This window comes from Bos taurus, chromosome 6 (assembly GCF_002263795.3).
Source record: "Bos taurus isolate L1 Dominette 01449 registration number 42190680 breed Hereford chromosome 6, ARS-UCD2.0, whole genome shotgun sequence".
Lineage (NCBI taxonomy): Eukaryota > Metazoa > Chordata > Mammalia > Artiodactyla > Bovidae > Bos > Bos taurus.
The window spans coordinates 73,344,159-73,365,969 of record NC_037333.1 but is presented as its reverse complement, the minus strand read 5'-3'; positions in this window follow the sequence as shown (position 1 = coordinate 73,365,969).

Sequence of the window (21,811 nt, the reverse complement as noted above, 5' to 3'; positions counted from 1 at the left end):
ACACAAAGATAAACTTAAAATGGATTAAAGGCTGAAATGTAAGACCAGAAACTATAAAACTCTTAGAAGAAAACATAGGCAGAACACTGTATGACATAATCATAGCAAGAGCCTTTATAACCTACCTCCTAAAATAATGGAAATAAAAACAAAAATAAATAAATGGGACCCAATTAAACTTAAAGGGCTTCCCAGTAGCTGGTAAAGAATTCACCTACAGTGCAGGAGATTCCAGTTCAATTCCTGGATCAGGAAGATCTGCTGGAGAAGGGATAGGCTACCCACAGGAGTATTCTGGGTGTCCGTGGTGGCTCAGTTGGTTAAGAATCCTCCTGCAATGCAGGAGACCTGGGTTCAATCCCTGGGTTGGGAAGATTCCCTGGAGAAGGGAACACCTACCTACTCCAGTATTCTGGCCTGAAGAATTCCATGGACTGTATAGTCCATCAGTTCAGTTCAGTTCAGTTCAGTCACTCAGTCATGTCCGACTCTTTGCGACCCCATGGACTGTAGCATGCCAGGCCTCCCTGTCCGTCATCAACTCCCATAGTTTACTCAAACTCATGTCCATTGAGTCGGTAATGCCATCCAATCATCTCGTCCTCTGTCATCCCCTTGTCCTCCTGCCCTCAATCTTTCCCAGCATCAGGGTCTTTTCAAATGACTCAGCTCTTCGTATCAGGTGGCCAAAGTACTGGAGTTTCAGCTTCAACATCAGTCCTCCCAAAAAACATTCAGGACTGATTTCCTTTAGGATGGACTGGTTGGATCTCCTTGCAGTACAAGGGACTCTCAAGAATCTTCTCCAACACCACAGTTCAAAAGCATCAATTCTTCGGCGCTCAGCCTTCTTTATAGTCCAACATCCATACATGACTCCTGGAAAAACCATAGCCTTGACTAGATGGACCTTTGTTGGAAAAGTAATGTCTCTGCTTTTTTAACATGCTGTTTAGGTGGGTCATAACTTTTCTTCCATGGAGTAAGCGTCTTTGAATTCCATGGCTGAAGTCACCATCTACAGTGATTTTGGACCCCTCCAAAATAAAGTCTGTCACTGTTTCTGCTGTTTCCCCATCTATTTGCCATGAAGTGATGGGACCAGATGCCCTGATCTTAGTTTTCTGAATGTTGAGTTTTAAGCCAACTTTTTGACTCTCATCTTTCAGTTTCATCAAGAGGCTCTTTATTTCTTCTTCACTTTCTACCAAAAGGGTGGTGTCATCTGCATATCTGAGGTTCTTGATATTTCTCCCAGCAATCTTGATTCCCTCTGTGCTTCCTCCAGCCCAGTGTTTCTTATGATGTACTCTGCATAGAAGTTAAATGGGGTCGCAAAGTCGGACATAACTGAGCAACTTTCACTTTTCAACTAAATTTAAAAGCTTTTACTCAACAAAAGAAACTAAACCAGGTGAAAAGACAACCCTCAGAATAGGAGAAAATAATAGCAAAGGAAACAACTGACAAAGAATTAATTTCCAAAACCTACAAGCAGCTCATACAACTCAATACCAGAAAATCAAATAACCTAATCAAAAATTGGGCAAAAGACCTAAACAGACATTTCTCCAAAGAAGACATACAGATGGCTACTAAACACATGAAGAGATGCTCAATATCACTCATTGTTAGAGAAATGCATATCAAACCCACAGTGAGATATCTCTTCACCCCAGACAGAATGGCCATAAACAAAAACTCCACAAAAAACAAGTGCTGGAGAGGGTGTGGAGAAAGGGGAACTCTCCTACACTGATGGTGGGAATGTAAATTGATACAGCCACTATGAAAGACAGTATGGAGATTTCTTTAAAAACTAGGGATAAAACTACTATATTGACACATATATATGGAATCTAGAAGGATGGTACAGATGAATCTGTTCACAGGGCAGTAATGGAGACGCAGACATAGAGAACAGACTAATGGGTAAGGGTTGGGGAGAAAAGGGAGTGGGTGAGATAAATGGAGAGAGTAGCATGGAGGTGTATACACTAACATATGTAAATAGCCAGTGGGAATTTACTATATGACTCAGGGAACTCAAACTGGAGCTCTGTAATTACCTAGAGGGGTGGGAGGTGGGAGAGAGATTCAAGAGGGAGGAGACATATGAACAAGTACCATTAATTCACGCTGATGTATGACAGAAATCAAACCAATATTGTAAACCAATTGTCAATCAGTTAAAAATGAATATTAAAAATAAATGAAATTAATTTGGAAAGCAAACAAGAAGTTAAAAAAAACAACAACACTGGGAAATAAATCCCTGCTTTGATAGTGGTATAGCCCACTAAACATTGACACATGCTATAAAACCTCTGTAATTAAAAAAAAAAAAAGTCTGGTATCAATAGAGACAGTTGTATAGATCAGAATAGATAATCCAGAAATAGTCTAACTGCAAATGAAATTCCAAACACAATAATGGCAGCATCTCAAATCTCAAGAGAAAATTACTCTTTTTAAAAGGAAGTGTTGATGAAAATGAATGTCTTTATAGGAAAAAAACAATGAGTGGATTAATTAAAATTTACAAGCTCTAAATGCATTAGAGGATTGAATGTAAAGAAGTGAAGTTATACAGGTAGTAGAAGAAAAAATGTTCATCTTTACAATTTGGAAGCAGAGAAAATCTTACTAACTATGACACAAAGCCCCAAATCAACAAAACATTTTAATTTAACTTAATTACATAAAATTTTAAAGACAATAAATGCTAACAACAATACAGAAATAAATACTTCATAGAAAACAGAAGTGCAAATGGACCTTAACCTTTAGAAATTGATGAAAAGGCTTTCATGATAAAAAAACTGTTCAGCCTTCTCATAATAAAACTGCAACTAAAACTCATGGAAATATTTATCTACTATCAGATTGGAAACACATACAAGTTTGACAGCATATTTTTTTGGTAAGACTGTGGGAGGGCAAACACCCTCAGATCTAGCTGATTTGGCAATACCTACTGAAATGAACACACACATTTTATCTGTGGAGCCTACATTCTACTTTCAAAGATCTATCTAAAAAACACACTGGCAAAAATAAAAACATATATATGTGCAAGACTAATTATCGTGGCACGGTTTGTCAACTTCAAATGTTGAATAATTGTATGTTCACAGTACAGAATGCTACATAACTTTAAAAACGCTTCCCTGGTGGCTCAGCCATAATGAATCCACTGGCAGTGCAGGAGACACAGGAGGTGAGCGTTGGATCCCTGGGTGGGGAAGATCCCCTGGAGGAGGGCATGGCAACCCGCCCCAGTATTCTTTACAAGCAAATTCTCTGGACAGAGGAGCCTGGCTGACTATGGTACATGGGATTGCAAAGAATCAGACACAAATGAAGTGACTGAGTATGCAAGCACACACGTGAACTGTGTACTACCATGAACGATCTTTGGGATATATTCACACTCTATTCTGGAGATCATTTCACTGAGTATACAATAGAATGCACACATACACACAAGCATGCATACATATAAAAAGATGAACTCATAGGAAATACCCATGTACATAGGCTGCCCTAGTCTTTCCCAATGTCTTCTCTCTAGGGATTCTTGTTAATTGTACCACAGAAGGAAAGGAAATAAAATGTCCTGGGTGAGACATTCTCTATGATAAGGAAATGTACTTTTGTCATTTCCATTTAATGAAACTTAGTTCTGAATAAAGAAACAGCATTAAGAAACAGATTATTCACTCTCCCAAAGATCACTTGTGTTTTTCAGTGTTATTTTGCAAGTATTATTTTGCAAGCTTTTATAACCTTCAACCTCTTAGAGAAAAGAAAAAAATTTAAAAGGTAAGTTAATTATTTTTCATGCTTGAGAAAATAAATGTTTTAAAGTTGATAATTACAACATCTGCATTAAAATAAAGATTTCCCACACTTCATGCTTTAGCAAAGGAGTGCTTCTTTATTGTCACTACATAAGTAATACCTTCCTTATGATTTTGACTGAGGTTAGTTGATCAACTAGAAATCTAATGCGTATGTAAAAATGATGTCCGTCATGATACAATTGCACAAATGAAATAAGTACCTCATTTTGGTCCCCAGTAGTAAAAGATTTCTTTGTAAATATAAATGAGATAAAATACCAGTGAAAAATTCTTCTCTAATTTACCATAAGCAAACTTCCATAGAACAATCTGGGATTTTTGAGTTGCATGAGGCAAACAACTGAGGTAGTAGGGCTTGCCCTGAAGTTCTTGGGTATACTGGACATTTAATCCCACTACATGGGATGTGAGTTTATTTCAGTCATGTTTTTATAAATGAGAAATGTTATATTATAGTTATGAAAAGCCCATGAATTCCTTGTCACACACTCCTGAGTCAGACTGTTGGTCAATATTTAGTGAATATACACTCTGGTACCAGGCATGATATCAATATTAAGACAAATGTGGAGTATTCATTTATTCGTTTTTTCTAAATCTAGTAAGAAAGTTAAGTTTTTGTTGTTGTTGTTGTTTTACTTTATTTTTCTTTTTCCAACCACCAATCCTCACTTCAGGCAACCACCAAAGTTCTCTGTATCTATGAGCTTGTGGCTTTCTATTTTAAAGATCCCATGTATAAGAGGTAGTCATCTTTCCAGGTCTGACTTGTTTCACCTAGCATAATGCACTCAAGGTCCAGCCATGTTGTCAGAAATGGGCAAGATTTCACTTTTTATGGCTGAATCAACACTCTAGTATCTGTGTGTGTGTGTGTGTGTGTGTGTGTGTGTGTGTGTATTTCTTTATCCAGTCACCCATTAATTGACACAGGTTACTTCCATGTCTTGGCTGTTGTAAACAATACTGCAATAAACACTAACTTTTCAAATTAGTGTTTTCATATTTTTCACATAAATACTCAGAAGTGGAATTTCTGGATCATATGCCAATTCTATTAATTTTTTTAAACCTCATACTGTTTTCCAGAGTGACTGCATCAATTTATAATCTCACCAACCACGCAAAAGGTTTTCTTTTTTTCACATCCTCACTAGCAATTGTTGTCTTGCCTTTTTGATAATAGCCATTCTAACAGGTGTATGGTAATATCTCATTGCTTTGATTTGTATTTTCCTAATGATTAATGATATAATGGACCTGTCAGACATTTATATGTCTTGTTTGGAAAAATTTCTATTCAGACCTTTAGCCTATTTTTTAATCAGATTTTTTTTTTTTTTGCTGTTGTGTGAGTTTTTTATATATTTTGGATATTATCCCCTTATCATAAATATGATGGGCTTCCCAGAAGCCACTAGTGGAAAGGAACCTGCCAACCAATGTAGGAAACAGAAGAGACACAGGTTCTATCCCTGAGTTGAGAAGATCCCCTGGAGAAGGAAATGATAACCCATTCCAGTTTTCTTGCCTGGAGAATCTGATGGACAGAGGAGCCTGGAGGGCTATAGTCCACAGGGTCGCAAAGAGTCAGACACAAAGAAGTGACTTACCACAGTACTCACATCATACATATGATATACAAGCGTTTACTCATTCAATAGGTTGCCTTTTCATTTTGTTAATGGTTTCCTTTGCTGTGCAAAGCTTTTTAGTATGATGTTCCACTTATTTATGGCAAGGAGCTTACTACATATGTTTTCTTCTAGATGTTTGACAATTTCAGGCCTTATCTTTAAATTTTTATTCCATTTTGAGTCAATTTTTATGTAGGGTATAAGATAGTGGTGTAGTTTCATTCTCTTTTGCATGTGGCTGTCTAGTTTTCCCAATACCACTTAGTAAAGAGACCTTCCTTTCCCCATTGCATATTCTTGGCTCTTTTGTATTACATTCATTGGCCATATATGCCTGCATTTATTTTTAGGCTATTCCATCCAGTTTCATTGATCTCTGTTTTAATGCCAACATCACACCATTTTCATTACCATGGCTTTATAATCTAGTTTGAAATCAGGGAGCATGACACTTCCAGCTCTGTTGTTCTTTTTTAAGATTGCTTTGTTTTTTCAAGGTTTGCTCTATTTCTGTGAAAAATATCATTGGGATTTTCCTAGAGATTGCACTCAATCTAAATATTGCTTTGGGTAATTTGGACAGTTTAACAATGTTGGTTTTTCCAGTTCATAAGCAAGGAAGACATTGCCATTTATTTGTGACCTCTGTTATTTCTTTCATTAATGTCTTGTAGTTTTCAATATATAGGTCTTTCAACTTCTTGGTTAAACTTATTCCTAGGTATTTTATTCTTTTTGATGCAATTCTAAAATGGGATTATTTTCTTTACTTCTCTTTCTGATAGTTTGCTATTAGTTCACAGAAGCCCAAAAGATTTTTGTGTATTGATTTGGTACCCAGCAAACTGGAGCTCAGTTCTTATACCAATTACGGACTAGAATTAGGTTTCCTTTGGGTTCACTGTTTTATCTTCTGTTGTGAAAATGTCAGTTTTGCCTTCCACCTACCCTTCCAAGTGCCACCATTTAAAAAGCCTCTCTCTACAGTATCACCTTTCTTGTGTACACATTTTTTTTTTAAGTCGCTCAGTCATGTCCGACTCTTTGCGACCCCGTGGACTATAGCCTACCAGGCTCTTTCGTCCATGGGATTCTCCAAGCAAGAATAGTGGAGTGGGGTGCCATTTCCTTCTCCAGGGGATCTTCCCAACCCAAGGATTGAACCTGGGTTTCCCGCATTGTAGGCAGATGCTTTACCATCTGAGCCACCAGGGAAGTCCTGGTACAGCATGATTACCTCCAACTTTATACATAGTTCCCTAGATTCTCAAGAACTACACATCAGTTTATTTAGAAGTCTTTATTCACAATATTTAAAAAATCCAGTTAAACTATAGTCATAGAGCTAACATCTTTGATTTTTAAAAATCACATGAAGTGTAAACACTCAATCTGTTCAATAGTAGATTTTTTTTTTCATTGTATCATATTTTGAAACTGATTCTCTTCTACCTGGATTCTTTGTAAATATGAATTTTCTAAAGATTTCTATTTTGGGACATTACAATATGAGTATTGCCAACAAGCCAAATTCCCCTGTAGCCTTCCTTTATTACTATCACCAGATGTCTTTTTTGAATATTTATTTCAAATCACTATCTAATTCTATATAGATTTGGTACTATTTTCTTATTTTTTTCTGAACTACATTACATTACCATTGCTTTTTCTCTTATGCATTCTCCTTGAATATAAGAAAAATATGTATAGAATAAAGGTTAAGAGTCTTATCTATGCAGTGAAAATGCCTGGGCTAAAACCTTCACACTGTCATTTACAGTATGGACTTCAATACATTTCTTAAAACTTCTGTGAACCTCTTTCCTTACATGTTAAAACAACAATAAAATAACAAAATAGGGTGGAGGAGGTAGTAATACCAAAAGATTGATACAAGAATTAAGTAGATTAACAGATATAAAGATTTGAGTGGCCCCAGGCAAATAATAAATGTTTAATACAATTTAAACATTTTTCTGTTTTTCATTTTGGAAACATTGACTTCAAATGCCAGCTGCTATAAGATGTCTGAGCAGCAGGATTATAGACTTGGCAAGGTTGTTTTTCAACTATCATTTACATGAATGCTTTCACTAAGAAAATTCAGTGTCTTAGCCACACTGACACGTTATTGCTGCAGAAAGATTTCCACCCCTTTGATTACTCAAAACATCCAATATCTGGAAAAGTAGCAAAACAATGATTGGGTGAAGTCACTCAGTCGTGTCTTACTCTGCAACTCTGTGGACTGTAGCCAAAGAGGTTCCTGTATCCAAGAATTTTCCAGGCAAGAGTACTGGAGTGGGTTGCCATTTCCTTCTCCAGGGGATCTTCCCAACCCAGGGAATGAACCCTGGTCTCCCACGTTGCAAGCAGACACTTTTACAGTCTGAGACACCAGGGAAGCCACATGAAAGCAATAGGCTGGTCTAAATTCATAAGAATATTTTCTAAGAATCAAGGAGAATGAAGACAATTGAGTCCCTCATCCAGGAAATGTGGAAAAAAACTTCACAAGAATTATATGCCCTAGGGAATTTCCTGGGAGACCAGTGGTTAAAACACTATGCTTTCTCTGCTGAGGGTATGGGTTCAATCCCTGGTCAGGGAACTAAGATCCCACAAACCACATGGTACAGTCAAAACATAAATAGATAAAAAATAAAATTAAAAGAATTACATACCCTAGAGCAATGACATATGCTTTGAGATATCTCAAAATCACCTGCAATGCTTACTAAATATATACATTCTCCTTTTATATATACTATTTACAAAGAATCAGAATGCATCCATTCTATTCACTAGCTATGTGGTAGGTCCCCAGTACTGGTCTGAGCCAAGCTCCCAGTGTGAACCAAAGTTTGAGAACCATTAGCTTTGATCAGGCAAGCTATTCCCTGAGGCCCAAGTCTGACCCAGTACCTGATTTTGTAAATAAAGTTTTATTAAAATACAGCCACACTCACTCATTTACATGTTATTTATGGTTGCTTTTACATTACTATGGCAGAAGTTGAGTAGCTGTGAAAGAAAATATAGAACCCACAAAGCCTATTTACTATCTGGCCCTTTACAGAAAAAGTTTGCCAACTCTTGGCTTAGAGCATGGCATAGAAGTGAATTTATCACATAGAAGATTGTGTTATCGTTTACCAGCCCAGACAAAAGGAAATGGAATCATTTTCAGAATGTCTAGTTACATTAATTTTAAGAAAGTTACATACCGTGAAGAGCTTCTTCCAAAAACAAACCAACAAACAAGACAAAACAAATGAGAAGAATACCTAGTAAATCTAGTTCTCTGCATTTGTCAAGGAAATGAAGAGTAAAAGCTTAATAGGACATCACATACAGCACTATGTTCTTCTTAGCTGTTGTTTTTTAATTTCTAGCATACAGTAGCTATAGTTTTCAATAATAAATCAGTGACAATTGAAATAAAATTGTATGAGAATAATGGGCATTAGCTTCTAAGATTTTAATTTGACAGGAGTCTGATTGAGCTAGAAGTTAACAACATAGTGAAATATTTTCAAAAATTACACTGACTCCATCCAAAAGCCCAAACTGGCTAATTTCAAAAGATTGCTTCATGTAACATTTCCAGCATTGTCTCCTACTTGGATGAATGTAGGAAACGGCTCTGGAAGATAAAATAACCACCCTTGTCCCTCTATATGCTCCACACATTTCACATGAACCTGAACACTGCTTGGGAAGCCAGAATTCTATGAGAGAAAGTATTGATTTTTATCAACCTGGAAAGTGAAACGAGAGAGAGAATGACTGCCAGCCATAGGGAGTTTTGTTCAGGTCAACAACCCCTAAGTTTTATGGGAATTGTTCAGAAATTACAAATATTGCAGTGCTAAAGGACTCTGACATAAGGCTGGAAAACACATTTTAACACTGGGTAGAGCTCAGCCTCTGTTCTGACAGGGTCACTGAAATCCAGAGCATATTAAGTACACCATAAAGGTTCAAATGAGGCTGCTTTGGAGGATAGTTTGTGGCCTAGATGGAGCAAACATTCACATGCGGAGTTAAAATCAATGCTGGAAAGTACTGTGTAAATCAGCTGGCTTGCTGCTGCTCTATTTCTGCTTGTGCTTGTCCACATTAGGACATAATGTGACAGGTCCCTCCAGATGAAAATGTCAATCAGCAAAGCACGGGAGATAGCTTCATAAGTAACCTTTTTATGTTCTTGTCTCTTTAAATCCTTTGGTTTCTTGTTTTGCTTGAATTAAACCTAATTTTATTGGGGAAATGAGTAAGCTATGTTTTAGTTCTGTTTGCCTACATTTTTCTTCTATAATTATAAGTCAGCATCTGCAAGTGGTGACACAGAAGTAAGTAACTATTGAGATGTATTATTTTTACTCTTTTCACTTTTGTATTTGTTTTTTTTTCTTCTTCTTCTTATGCAGTGCTCTAGCATTGTTAGTATGTTTTAAACACTTCCCTTCACAAGCCTGTACTGGAGGAAATGAGAATGAACCCCTCCATCTAGAAAAACTTTTCACTCTAATGGTCTTGTAGGGTGTCATAGGGGCTAATCGGCTCTCTTGCTCTCTTAGTATCCTCTAAAGTGTGTGCTACCATCCCTGCACATGGATAGACTTTCTTATCTATTAGAATCCATTCACTTATTAAACTCTATTGAGTTGATGAGCTGAGATTTATAAAAATAAATAAATTAAAATGTAATCAATGAAGACAAAAATAGTCAATACATTTTGAAATTCTCTCTTAAAGGACAGAATTCTCAAATTTCCTAACCAATGAAGAATTTATCCTAGTAAAAGCAAGTCATTATGTTAATAGAATATAAAACACGCTGGTTAAATCAAAGAGGTCCCAGAGAAACCTTATACTTGTCCAGTAGAAAGGTAACATGAATTAGTCATTAGAACTGGGATACAGAATTGCTTTTTTAAAAAATTCTAAGACCACCCTTCCCCAAAGGATGTCAATGTCAAAAACACTGTGTGGCTGATTTCAGGGGTTTTGAGGATGCTCTAAAACCTGATGAGGCTAACAGCCCTTCCTGTGCCTCATAACATCACATAGTGCATAGTATATTAGCATATTAGATAGTAAATTAAGCCAAGTATACTATGATAACAATTTTTTTTAAGTACAGTCTTATTAGCTGGTAGTACAGTCCAACTTGAGAAAGAAGTATAGATAACAAGCTATACACAAGCAGTTGCTGACATGCACTATAAGATAAGTGAAATCTCTTTAGAGTACTAATGAGATTTTTGATGGAAAATATTATATAATTGCTTCAGTTGTTATTTTACATTATATTTTACTGTATCATTACTTTGAGGGGGTGACTAGAATAATGTGACTTCAAGAGTTAGATCACAAAACTGAGAATTTATTTTTTCCTTTATATAAGTATTTTGGAGGCTTCAAAGGAAGATGCTATCTGAAAATATGGGAACAATTATTTTTATTTTGTTAATGTAACTAGAATTATAAGCTCTTAATTGTATGAAATTTTCCTTAAAGATGAACTTTAGACTTGCAGGTTTTTTTTCAAGATCAGTAAAAGTTTTCCACAAGAGAAGACAGCACACTGAAGCAGATACATGAGTAAATGACAAATAGATTAAAAGTAGGCACATAAAATGTGTCATGCAAAGAGAAAACTCAGCAAATATATTAATTGTTTGGCTTACTTATTGTGAGGATAAAGGCTTTTTCAGATGAAGTAATTCTAGGCTAAGCCATTTATTATAATTTTCATTATGAAAAGCATTTAGTGACTCTGAGACACTCATTAATTGACTCATTTAATCATTTAACAAATATTAACTGAAACCTATTTGTGCCAGATACCATCGTAGATGCTGAGGACAAGAAGATTAAAAAGACAAAGTGGCTTCCCCAAAGAGCCCATATTCCAGCCCAGAAGACAGGCATATAGACAAAGTATTTAATTCAGTCAAGTGAAATGATAGAGACAGGTTCCATACATGCAGAGATCCCTTCTGAGCAGAGTTGATTTACTCAACACATGTCAGGTTAGGGGATGAAAGGGTTTCAACCAAGACTTCACAGAGGAATCTCTGATGAGAAAAAGGAAAACTGATATTTTCATACACTTGTGAAAATCTAAGCCTAGCCTATCTAATTGAAAGGCCCAAAATATTGAATATATTTAATATTACCTTGTTGCCAACAAAAATAATTCAGTGAAAAATTGAAATATAAATATGATTTGTTTTCACTATTTCCTAATAGTTTCATTTTTCACTGTGAAACATCTCATGAATGTCAGTCTTTTGCAACGTAAATTTCAGTTCAGAAACCACAGTTTAAAGTCTATTATACATGAAGCATGGAGTCAAGTATCAATGTCTCTGTAAAAGTAAATTAGTTACTCATGAGCTTAGGCAACCTGTTTATTTATTGAATGTGTTCTAAGTGCCATGCATTGGGCAAAGCATTCTGGGTAAAAGGGAAAGCAAAGTAAATACAATCCCCGTCACAGACTTAAATCCTCCTGGGAAAAGGCTGGCATTAATCAAATAATCAAAAAAATCTATAATTATAAGCTGATATGCATGCATGGTAAGTTGCTTCAGTAAGTTTCACTCTTTGCAACCCTGTGGACTGAAGCCTGCCAGGTTCCTTTGTCCATGGGATTCTCCAAGCAAGAATATTGGAGTGAGTTGCCATGCCCTCCTCCAGGGGATCTTCCCCACCCAAGGATCAAACTCATATCTCTTATGTCTCCTGCACTGACAGGTGGGTTCTTTACCACTAGCGCCACCTGGGAAGCTCAAACTGATAAGAAGAAACACTACAAGGAATATCTAGGGAATATAAATGTGAGTTAATCTACTTTTAGGATCAGGAAATCTTTCCCCAATAAAATGGTATTTAAAGAGAAAGCAGAATGATGAATTCAAGTTAACAAGGAGAAGGAATGTGCATGTCAATGTTTGAGGGGAGGCCGGAGTAGGAGCAGAGTGTGAGAGGCCATTCCAAACAGAGCAGTATCTGCAAAGGCCTCAAGAAAAGAGACCATATGGTTTACTCAGAGCCTTGTACATCATTTTAAGCATTTCACTATCCATCCTCGAAAAAGTAAGACGTCACTGAGGAGTTGGAAGAAGAAAACATAGCCTCTGCCTAATGAAACTCAGAATATGGCAGGAGGAATTTAACAGATAATAAAATCAAGTTGATGATATGGAGCAGTTTTCACTAGGACTTAAGAGCAAAAAAATGGGACATTTACCTTGTCAACCCTGTCAGTTCTAAGAAGCAATGATTGATCAAAGCATTCACTGGGATCAAACAGTTGCAACTCAGGGTACAGAGATTTCGGTAGCTACCCAAACAGTGTCCTTTTAGGGACCAAAATTCAGGGGTTCTCAAGACTGAATGCTTATTTAAGTTGTTCGCAAATAATTTTGATGGGTGTTGGCAGCAGAAAGCTAGTCTTAGTTAAACATGATCGACTGCTAAGTCTATCACTAAGCAAAAGTCCCTTAATAGTGCAAGTTGTAGGGGGTTCTTGTAGACTTCTTGATATCTTGGGATATTTGCAGTCTGATCCAGTTCAACAGTTCATGCTTCTGTGCAGTGAGGATATACATGACACACCTACTCAACGGCCTCCTCCTTTTAAAAACACCTTGACATCAGTGACTCCATTTTATTTCACATTTCACAAGTTCAACCTGAGGATCCTGAAATGCTCTCTGAGGAATAAAATGTCTGAATTGCATCCTTAAGCAATAAAAATTATCAAGAGAAAGGAAGATAGGTATTCCAAGGAAAGAAATAATCTGTATAAAGGAATGAAAATATGAAATAAATACCCTAAATGAAACACATGGACAGGGGGTAAAAGGCAAAATGTTGGGTGGGAAGAATGGAGATTTTCATATATGGGCCATGACATAAAATCATGATAGGATTTAGTAATTCATTTATGCACAAGTTATTAAAGGGTGCCTAGTAGGTGATTGTAATGATTCACATCTTATACAGGTTGTTCTGAATTGGGTAAAAAAGATAGATTTAAGATGGTCAAGAATGAGAGCACAGAGATTATTTAGGATACCATTCTAATACTGCAGGAGAGAGGAGATGAGTCTTAAGAATGGTAAACAGTGGGACTACAGAAGTATAGAGAGACTGGAAGCATATCTAGGAGATGAGATGAGATTAGCAGGAATTACTGACTAACTAGGTATAGAGATGAAGGAAACAGAGAAATCTAGGAATATTTACCCAGCTATCTGAGTGTACAGCAGATTCATTTAGTGACATTAATAACAGAAAATCAGATTTTTGGATAAAATATAATGAATGCAGAGATGGGACTTCTAGAATGGCAGTGTGGAGGAAATTTGGAGAAGCTGGGGTAAATTTCTCCTTCAGAGAGATAGCTATTAAACTGTTCTAAATTAGCAACAACAGATTGATCAAAGGGTTTACAACAATTTGAGAAACATAAATACTACATAATCTATGAAGCTTAGTGAAAAAACTGGGTGGCGGGGGGGGGGGGGGGGGGGGCGGAGTGCGGTGGGTCCTGACAGGAGAGCTAAAGACTGCATCCATACCCCTGCCCCTTTGTGCTGCTAAAGACTGTTCCAGTAGTTCCCACCTCCCTCAGATCCCTGGGGTGGAAGAGCTATTCCTAGTGGATTCAACAGCCAGTGAACATCAGCAGACCCTGCTTCCCAGAGCACCGTGCTGTGGAAGGCATATACCAAGCAGGTGATGGGCCAAGGCAGTGTGACCATTCCTCTAGTCCCCATTCCTGCGACATAGAGAGGAAATAGCTTCATCGATAGATGAAAAGTACATTTGTCTCCTATTTCCTTAAAACTCTGTATTAATGGAGAACTCCTACTGTGGGCTCAGCAGCCAAAATGCAAATTCTAATTTCTCAGCTTTCTGGAGTGGAAATCTATCCTGAGTAGATCTGACAGCCAGTGAATGTTGGCTTCCCAACCAACATTGGGAAATTCCATCTTCCCAAGCTGGGCTATACAACATCTATACAGTGTGGGAGCAGCATCCAGCCTGCAGCATACATTTGTGTTGTCCCCCATCCTTCCACAAAAAAATCCACCATACACAAGGAGGCTGTGGGTGAGGAAGCTAGTGAGGATTGAGTTCCCAGGCTCCCCAGGTCTTGCTCTATAGTGCAGCAATGCGGTACCACACTGCATCCATCCAGTGAAATTGTGGAGCAAGCCCGAAAGACTGGCAACACCCTACTCCTGCCAAAGGGCATACTTTTACTTGGCTCAGACTGTTACAAATCACAGGACTTCTCAGGTAGCACAGTGGAAAAGAATCCACTTGCCAATGCAGGAGACTTGGTTTGATGCCTGAGTGGGGGAGTAGGAAATGGCAACCCACTCCAGTATTCTTAACTGGAAAATTCCATGGGCAGAGAAGCCTTGTGAGCTATAGTCCAGGGGGTCCCAAAGAGTTGGACATGACTGAGCACACACACACGTTACAAAGTATAAACCATGGCAATGTTGAAAACAATAGATCAATCAGTTAAAAAATAAATTAATCGAATAGCTAGATGTGACACTGGTAAAACGGAACATTCAGAAGCTAAATGGGAAGACCAGGAGAAGAGACTGTCAAAGATGGTTTTGATAAAACCAAAGTCATCCTGGTGGCAGAAATACTAGGTGCATGTCATCTGAGGAGCAAGCAGAAAGGGAAATCCTGGCCTGCATGACCCTGAACAAACAGTGGGAAACCTTGTGAACTCCCTGAACAGTGAAAGCAGTCTCTAAGCCAACTACCTTTGTGTTGATAAAATGATGCATGTCTTTTATGGTACACATAAAAAACAAACCCACAAAGAAGATTTTGCAATTATATGTAAAATAAACATAGACATGGAGCTGTGATTACTGCACTCAGGTATTTTAGGGTCACCTGTTGTAGCAGCTGGTGCTGTTTAGCACCTTTTCCTTTGAGATTATAGGGGAAGGAGTGCAGCTACATTCTGATGCTAGTCAATTTGGGGCAGAAGAGTGAAGTAACTGATACTTAACTGTTTCATTTTGATGTAGGAACTAGTAAAGTAAAGGCATCTGCTGACAGACAGTGAGCAAGAGCAGGGATAGTGCAATTGCTATGAAGAACAGAAGTAAGGAACCAAGAACAAGTAAAATAATTGTGAAAGGTTGAGGTACCATCTGAGGTTGGAGAATAGGATTTTTGGAACTGCATCAATCTTGAAGGCTGATTTGTTTTATTCAAACTCCCTTAGCCCCAGGAAGTCAGTGGCATGAACCTAGGGATGGAGTTTTGCTGGGAGAATGAAAGAGAGGCAGAAATGCAACATAGTTGATAGTATTAACCAGGGACCATAAAACATACACTGAGAGAAACAAGAGTGAAACCAAAAGAAAGCTGAACTACTGAGAGCATCAAGGAAATAGGTGTGGCTATGCGTGCATGCTAAGTCGTTTCAGTCGTGTTCAACTCTTTGGGACAATATGGACTGTAGCCCACCAGGCTCCTCTGTCCTTGGGATTCTCCAGGCAAGAGTGGGTTGCCATGCCCTCCTCCAAGGATCTACCTGACCCAAGGACTGAACCTGGGTCTCCTGCATTGCAGGTGGATTCTGTACTGTTGAGCCACCTGGGAAGCCCCACATACTATTGAAGACTAGCTTGGAGAATTTTGAGCAATACTTTGCTAGCATGTGAGAAGAGGGGAATTGTGCAGTAGTTTAAACATTCTTTGGCATTGCCTTTCTTTGGGATTGGAATGAAAACTGATCTTCTCCAGTCCTGTGGCCACTACTGAGTTTTCCAAATTTGCTGTCATGTTGAGTGCAGCACTTTCACAGCATCATCTTTCAGGATTTGAAATAGCTCAACTGGAATTCCATCATCTCCACTAGCTTTGTTCGTAGTGATGCTTTCTAAGGCCTTACTTGACTTCACATTCTAGGATGTCTGGCTCTAGGTGAGTGATCACACCATCATGATTATCTGGGTCATGAAGATCTTTTTTGTACAGTTCTTCTGTATATTCTTGCCATCTCTTCTTAATATCTTCAGCTTCTGTTAGGCCCATACAGTTTCTGTCCTTTATTGAGCCCATCTTTGCATGAAATGCTCCCTTGGTATCTCAAAATTTCTTGAAGAGATCTCTAGTCTTTCCAATTCTATTGCTTTCCTATGTTTCTTTGCACTGATCACTGAAGAAGGCTTTCTTATCTCTCCTTGCTATTCTTTGGAACTCTGCATTCAGATGGATATATCTTTCCTTTTCTCCTTGGCCTTTCACTTCTCTTATTTTCTCAGCTATTTGTAAGGCCTCCTCAGACAACCGTTTGGCCTTTTTGCATTTCTTTTTCTTGGTGATGGTTTTGATCACTGCCTCCTATAGAATGTTACAGGGGAGTAACATTTGGAAAAGGCAATGAAGACTTTGGAAAAGGCAATGAAGAGGTAGAAGAAAGCTAATCTTACTTTCAGGCTTTCAGCCATGTTCCTGGATGTGGCATAAAGTATTCTTCTGTTCACAATAATAGCAATGATAATAATAATACCATCAGTGTATCAACAAGTCTTTATTTAAGGCAGGAGGTAGCTGGATAGCTCAATGAAGAGGCTGAAGATTTAGTAAAGCTGCTTATTGTGAAAGTAGGTGCTGCTGTCACAAGTGAAAAGTTTCAGAATTTAAAGGACAGGATAGTATAGAAATGTGCACAAAGAAGGTGAAGGATGATTGAAGAGTACTATGTTTCAGATAGTTGCTGAGGGGAAAGAACATGAGGCAAGGTGGCCTCAGTCATCTAAATTTAATGCTGGTTCCCAACTGTGGTACCACAGCAAGGAGAGCTCCACAGATGTGGGGGCAGGAGTGAAGATGACCTCAGTATGAGTCAGCTCAGCACTGTCATATTGGAAAGATATGGCCAGGAAACCTGGTCAGGGTGCATTCCAGGCTCAGATTCACAGCAGTTTATGTAATTAATATACTATTGTAACATTCACTAAATAGATAGCTTGTAAAATTTCTCCCTGACTACAAGTGTTAGGGGAAATTTTCTATTGAAGTAATCATTTCAAGAAGAGAAACAGGATTGTGAGGGGTAGGTGGAGACAGAGAGTGAGGGATAAAGGAGTGAACTCAAAATCAAGGAGGAAGAAAAGAGAGAGCAAATCAAACCATTCTATCAGTAGTTGCATGCAATCAGTCAGGGGACCAGAACCAACTTGCATATGGGATTATTCTTTGTTTTACTGTGAATATTGATAGTCTCTGAAAATAAAAGTTAAGAATGCAAGTGTCCTGTTCCAATATTTTCCTTGTGTCTGTGGAGAGAAACTTGGATTAGAAAGTCCCCAAGTATCTGTTTTACTAATATTAAGTGAACCAATATAGTATAAATCAGGATGCTTATGACTTTGTTATAATGTAAAGTCCTCATGGGTAAGAGTCATCTCTCTTCCTATTTAGGGAAGTGTTGTGTATAAAAACATACATAAAAATACCTTCAATAAATGTATTTCATAGCTTGATGACAGTAGTTACACTTTAATATCTTTTCATTCTCTAATTTACTATTTTCTAGGGAAATCAATATTTAATCCTAGACTAGAATATGAGGAATCTTCCTTCTGCTGCCCTAGAGTAATTTATCACTCAACAGCACACTCACATACCCTATACAACAACACACATACATGCATGCTCATATAACCACACAGGAAACTATGCCCAAGTAACTATATATGTAAGAGTACATATACATATAAGCCATGCTTCTGCAGTTAAACTAGAAATTTCCATGTGTTCCTTCATAGATATTGTTTTATACTCAATGAAATGCAGTGTCACTATATTAGAGCCTGATTTCTGTTTGCTTTCTGTAGAGCACTCTTTTTTTAAATCCCAAATAAAGGTACAATTTCATTTTAAGATAATTAAGAAGGGTGATATATTTTCCCCAGAAGTTTACAAAGCAACATTAAAAAGTTATGTATATTTTAATATGGAGAAAAAATTATTAATATTCAACTAGATTCTATGAGATTGAAATTTCATTTTAGTTATAGTTTTGGTACTCTGGAAGGTACATTAATTCCTTAAGACAATGTTATGTATTCTTCAACTGTTTCAGACTGAAGCATATTTATATAACTATTACTTATTTCCAATATAATCATTTTTTTCTCCTCTGAAAAGTTGCTGATTTCTCCTCACTCTTATGGCAAACATGTAGTAATTATTGATAAGACATTCAACTAAAGAAAAACATTGCTAAAAATATTATCATGATTCATAATTAAAAATCTCTTTCTGGGTATCCTAGTCAATAATTCAAATTCCCTGCAGCATTCGTTTCTGCCATTGCTATTTTTAAGACTTACAGAAGCCTGCTGATCAAGACATAGATTTACATATTTTGCTTTTAATGTATTATTGCTTCATTTCTCTTATATTCTATACCTTTGTGTACAACCATCCATGTTGAGAAAACTCTCCTTATGCAGTGTAGAAGTTGGAAACAATTCTTTTAATTATCTTTTGTGCTGAATATTTGTAGCTGAATATCATTTTGTGTGAATATCCACAAGCCATTTGCATCAGACTAGAAACTCTTCAGTTAAGTGACTCTCCAGAGAATATATGCTATTTTGTATTATAAATGTGACATGACAAGAAAACAAAGAGAGGGAACAGAGCTGTCCACATCCCTGCAAGTGACTTGAATGAATTCTTACAGGTAGTGGCTTATCCAGGTTCCCTGGAAGCCAACTCCACGACAGAAATTTGAGTGGGGATGTTTACTGAGGAATGGAGAAGAATGCTTGAAACAAGGAAGCAAGACTGAGATGAGGGTAACATTGAACTGTGATGTGATTTTATTTTATTATTTTTTATTTTTTTAATATAAATTTATTTTAATTGGAGGCTAATTACTTTACAATATTGTATTGGTTTTGCCACACATCAACATGAATCTGCTACGGGTGTACACATGTTCCCCATCCTGAACCCCTATCCCACCTCCCTCCCTGTACCATCCCTCTGGGTTAACCCAGTGCACCAGCCCCGAGCATCCTGTATCCTGCATCGAACCTGGACTGGTGATTCGTTTCACACATGATATTATACATGTTTCAATGCCATTCTCCCAAATCATCCCACCCTCGCCCTCTCCCACACTCATGGGGAAGTCGGGGTCAGTCTCTTGTGGGGTCCCTGCTTCTTTCTCCTGGGTCCTGGTGTGTACAATGTTTTGTCTGTCCTATGTAATTTCTGGGGGCTCTATGGTGGGTTTAATGTCAACCTCCTCCAAGAGGGCTTATGCCATACCCAGGTCTGCTGCACCCAGAGCCCCTGTCCCCTTGGCAGGCCATTGTTGACCCATATCTCTGCAGGAGACACTCAGACACTCAAAAGCATGTCTGGATCAGTCTCTGCGGGGACTCCTGGTGTGCAGAAGGTTTTGTTTGAGCCCTCCAAGCATCTCTGCAGGTATGGGGTTTTATTCTAAATGTGATTTCACCCCTCCTACCATCTTGCTGGGCCTTTTCCATTGCCCTTGGATGGGGGGTATCTTTTTGTGGTGAGATCCAACATTCTCCTGTCAATGCTTGTTCAGCAATGAGTTGCAACTTTGGAAAAGATGAGTGCACATCCTTCTATTCCACCATCTTCCATCTTCTTACTTCTACTGACCTATTTTCAAGCTCACTGTTTTGTTTTGTTTCTTCTTCTTCTCCTTCTATTGTGTCAAGTCTACTGATCCTTAGTGGCTCAGATAGTAAAGAATCTGCCTGCAGTAAGGTAGACCCAGGTTTGATCCCTCGGTTAGGAATATCAGATGGAGAAGGGAAGATCCCCTGGAAAAGAGAATGACCACCCATTCCAGTGTTACTGGGGTTTCCTTGGTGGCTGAGATGATAAAGAATATGCCTGCAATGAGAGAGACCCAGGTTCAATCCCTGGAGGAGGGCATGATAACCCACTCCATTATTCTAGCCTGGAGAATTCCATGAACAAAGGAGCTTATTGGGCTACAATTTGTGGGGTCACAAAGAGTTGGACACGACTGAGTAACTAACAATTAGATTTTCCTTTCTGCTTAAATTACCCATTTGTCCTTGCTATTATCTACATCTCCAATTAGATCCCTTAACATATTAATAATTATTAATTTTAATTTCATGTCTGATAATTGCAATATGCTCATCATCCCTGAGTTATTTCTGATTCTGGCTCAGATTATGTTTTATCTTCCCTTTGACTGGTCTTATAATAATTTTTGAAAGCCATATATGTTATATTGGGCAATAGTAACTGAGACAAATAGGAACTAGTGTAAGTATTTATCCTGGAGAAGGGAATGGCTACCCACTCTAGTATTCTTGCCTGGAGAATTTCATGAACTGAGGAGCCTGGCAGGCTGCAGTCCATAGGGTTGCAAAGAGTCAGACATGACTTAGCAACTGAGCACTGTCTATATATGTCAATGCTACTTTCTCAATTAGTTTCACTCTCTCCTTCCCCTACTGTGTCCAACAACAACAGTAATCCAATCTACAGAAATTCATTAAAACTACCACTTAATTGTTCTGCCAGTTTCTGGTTTCAGTGCTTCTCTTCCAGGTAAACAAATGCTGGCTGCAAATCTGGATGCTCCTGTCTCTCGAGACTTCAAAAAAACAGTTTGTCCTTCAATCTCAGTTCTCTGCTGTGTCCAAGAGACATCACTATTTTCAGTTTGCTTAGCTTTTTCTTATTTTAAGCATGAGAGTTTTGACTTCCAAGTCCCATTTTATCTCTGAGCTCAAATGAGATATCTCAGATAATTCTTAATTAGGATCTTTCAAAATATATCCGGTCAAGTTTAGGTGATAGTGGTTTTGCTTTCCTTGGATAAACATATTTAACATAAAAAATGTATGATAGAAACATTGTAGAGATGGTTCATATATTAGATATGAAATTGGTATATGTAATATTTAGAGGTTTTGCCAACCCTGAGATTCCATGATTCTCTAAATTGGGATGAGATGGAGTAAGCCAATACAAATGAACAAATTCCCCAATGGATTGTTTATCAACATGAGAACACCTTAGAGCAGGTTTTTTTAGCTGCAAATCTCTAAATTGAATTCAAGGTATTTATAAACTTTCTGAAGATATGTGGAAATTTGTGTATGCAATTGTCTTCATTTTATTTTGTTGAGAGAGTCTTCACTTTCAACAGATTCTAAAAAAGATTCATAACTTTTGTAAAATACTAAAAATTTAAGATTTTGA